The sequence below is a fragment of the Apis dorsata genome, unplaced genomic scaffold, assembly GCF_000469605.1.
Source record: "Apis dorsata unplaced genomic scaffold, Apis dorsata 1.3 scaffold_129, whole genome shotgun sequence".
Taxonomy (NCBI): Eukaryota; Metazoa; Arthropoda; class Insecta; order Hymenoptera; family Apidae; genus Apis; species Apis dorsata.
The window spans coordinates 331,443-335,410 of record NW_006263422.1 but is presented as its reverse complement, the minus strand read 5'-3'; the positions used below and the strand labels follow the sequence as shown (position 1 = coordinate 335,410).

At 19.8% G+C, this 3,968-nt stretch overlaps 1 long non-coding RNA gene across 2 annotated transcripts in view; it reads right to left on the bottom strand.

Moving 5' to 3' along the window:
- Positions 1 to 3,782: 3,782 nt before the first annotated feature.
- The window catches only part of LOC116185210, an 11,242-nt gene continuing 11,056 nt past the window's right edge, over positions 3,783 to 3,968 (bottom strand). For both annotated transcript variants that reach the window (XR_004150007.1, XR_004150006.1), the window contains one exon: positions 3,783 to 3,793. This is a non-coding gene — a long non-coding RNA (uncharacterized LOC116185210). The remainder of the gene's footprint in view (positions 3,794 to 3,968) is intronic.

The following is a 3,968-nucleotide window of genomic DNA, read 5'->3' as shown; positions in this document are numbered from 1 at the left end:
ATAGCGAAGTCTAGACAGTCAGTTGCTACGTTTTATGATCACCTTATGCCAAAATCCTATTCCAAGAATATAACTGCATGGACACCGTACATATATCCTTTTATATATACATCAAATTTATTCCATGATGTTATTCCTTTTCCAGTAGATAATGCTTTTGTTTTAGAAATATATCCTTACAATTTTGGGAAATTTGTAGAAGCAGTACTATTATAATGCATGTATAGTTTTGCATTGTAAAATAAAAAAATATTTCTCTATATTATTTTAATTTTATTAAAATATTTAAATTATATTATAATTTTTATTAATATTTATTTTTTTTAATAAGAAGATCGATATCAAAAAATTAATATTTTCATTTTATTATTTTTTATTTAATATTATTATATATGAATTATATTAAAAGCAAATATATGAAATATATTAAAATATATTAATCGAATAATTTCTTAATGCAAGTAAGCGTCTGTCAACCTTATTTCTTTTATAATATTATCCTTTGCTATATTTAGCTATTTTTAACTTTCGTTACAGCATTCTCGACTCGTGCTTAACTTATCGCTGTTTTCATTGGTTAATCATGAAAATTAGTGAAAATCATAAAAAGAAGAAAAATAATAATAATAAGATAATAGTAAGAAATCGATATGATGAAATAAAATTGTTGAATAAAATAAAATAAAACAAAATAATTTTAATGTTTTTAGGATAATATTAAATGATTATATAAGCTATGAATTTTTTAATTTCTAAAACATACTATCGCATAACACTGAAGGAATTTTATTTAGGGAATTATTGGTTTTACTATTTTATATTGGTTTTTAAATTTTGTTCAAAAAAAATAATTTGATAATAAAAATAATATCAGAAATCAAGAAAAGAGAAAAAAAATAGTTAAATAATAAAAATAAAAAAAAATATATCAAATAATAAAATATTATAATATTTTATTATAAACGATAATAATATAATAATGATAATATGAACTAGAGATAGAAATAATCATAATCAATATAAAATAGAAAATAGATATCTAATAAATATAAAATAAATATTTTCAATAAATTATTTAAATAATTATTCGTGAATATATATTTAGAAAAATTTTAAGAGTGCGTAGAATACTTTAAAATGTTATTATCAATTTATTATTATTAAATAATATGAAAATATTTATTGTCATGAAATATCACTATAAAATAAAGTTTAATCCATTTTATAAAAGCATTCAAGATTTTTAGTTTATTACTTTATAGGAACATTCAAAGCAATATTCAATAGGTAAAGTGCTTTTATATACTACAAATTTAATTACGGTTAAAACACATAAAATCAAAAAGACACTACATAATTCATGAAAGTAACCAACTTTTTCAATATTTTTTACATAATTTTTATAAATAAAAATATAAAAAGCAGCTAGATATTTTTATTAATAAAAACTATAAATCATCGCACTTTTCGAAAATAATACTTAATTTTCTTAATATTTCGATAGTTTAGAAGATAAAAATTTCTAATAAAAATTATATATATATATTCATCTGAAAGTACTTACTTTATAGACAGCAGTCCAGAGATTTTTCAAGTCACCGACCTTTGTATATATGTACCTATGTTACATCAAATCATCTTCTGTTTTGAACACCGATAGAGAATGTTTTTCATTTTACACGCAGTTCTACACGGTAAAAATATTAAATTTTTCACATATAAATTTCTTCTTACTGCCAAACAAAAAAAAAAATTGTTGGATAAAAATAATATTAACAAGAAACGAGAAACGTATACAAGAGATCTGCCTCCTACCGTTGTCGTTCGAAAACTCATGGTGCGAGCTTGATGCGATCGTGTGCTCTTCCCCCACTCCAACGAAGTTAATCGTAGTAGAGAAACCCCTTGTGTTGTTCGTATTTCGAACCTGCTCTTCATATATAAACGAATACACGTGTACTTATATACACTAGCATTCAAAAGTTGAATATGTCTTATTATTAAAGAATTTTTAAATTTCTTTCTTTCTTAGGATTAATATTTTAATTTTTTATACATTTTATAATCTTTTATTATTCTGTATTTTTTAAATTTCTTAAAATACTCTGATTTTATATCACATTCAAAAATATATTTTTTTGTATGCTGAAACTTTTGATAGATAGTGTATGTAGGTACATGTGTACACAATTTCAAACGGAACGTAGTCATTAGATATTCACGAATCGTATATACGACATAAAACAGGTACTCTAAGTTTTTGTATAAAAATTTTGCTTTTTCATTATTATAAATATAAAATTATTATAAATATAATAATATAAATTAAACTATTAAAAATATATTATTACAAATTTAATTAAACACAATATAAATTATATCATAGTTATTTATAAAATTATATTATAATATCGNNNGCATAATAAATATAGAAATATTATTATATTATATAATAATAATAATAATAATTATATTATATTAGATAATAATATATCGATATAATCTATTATATTATATTATATTATATCGATATAATCTATATATATAATATAATATAATCTATTATATTATATTATATTATATATCGATATATAATAGATTATATTATATCGATATATAATAATTATATATATCGATATAATATAATTAATTATATTATATCGATATAATTATATCATATCGATATATTATTATTATTAATCACTTTGACTAATTTTTAATAACTAAAAATTTTTAAAAATAAATATTTATCTTATAGTAATGAATATTCATCTTATTTAAAATTTATAATTAATTTAATGTTTATGTAATTTTTTCAAAATTTTATATTTATTATATTTAAAATTTATTATATTTAAAATTTATTATAATTTAAAACTTGTATTGATTTTTGATCCAAATAATAATATATTAAATTTAAAACTTACAGATTGTTAAAAATCATATGATCACGTAATATGGAATTATCAAAAAATGGTTATTGCTATGCCAGTAAGAAGTCTAGATTATATGATACAATGTATGTATAGTATTGCATTACACGAATATGCACAGTAAATATATAGTAAGTAAGTATTGCATTACACATACATATACTACACTGATTTTATCTAATAATGCAATCTACCTAATCGCGATTTTATTTTTCTGTCTCGAAAATATCAAATCTGTATAACTTTTACAATCACATTTAAAAAAATATATTTAATATTTACAACTTATATAAAAATAATGTATCAATAAACAATACAATGATAATCAATTCTTTTTTCTCTAATATGTATATGATAATTTTTTTGTACAATTTTTTTATAGAAAATATATTTTAATGATGTAATTTTATGGTCTACTGTACTTGCTTGAAATGATTTTTGGGGTGACGTATAATTTTCCATGTCCTTTCATGCTTGGTTTCTTTTTACAATGAAAAGGATCTTTTATTGCTCTCCCTCTCTTTTGGTTACCCTCCTTCGATATGCGGGGTTTGTTCTGCAACACACTTTCATGAATAAAGTATATAACATGACAGACGAGAGGCAACTGTATTAGAATAGAAGGCGGGACCTTAGGGCGCCTCACGCAACAGCTTTACACGTAAGTATACATGTGTTTGTTTGCAATCTTCTTTTTCTTTGTTTCTATCTGATTATTTTAAAAAATTGTAAATCATTCTATATTATAATATGTGGATAAAACTAATTATAAAAATTAAAATTTTAACTTTTTAATACAAAAATTAAATATTTTTTTTATAAAATTTTTATATTAAATTGTATTTATATATTTTATTAATCTTTTAATTTTATTTTATATTTTCAAATTTTTTGATTATTAATAAATATGAAATAGTTTAGTTATACTTGTTATATTTCAAAAAATTTATTTAATTCATCAATAAGATATTTATTTTCTTATTCTATTCATTTATTTTAATAAAAAAGTATTGAAAAATTGAAGTCTAAAACAAT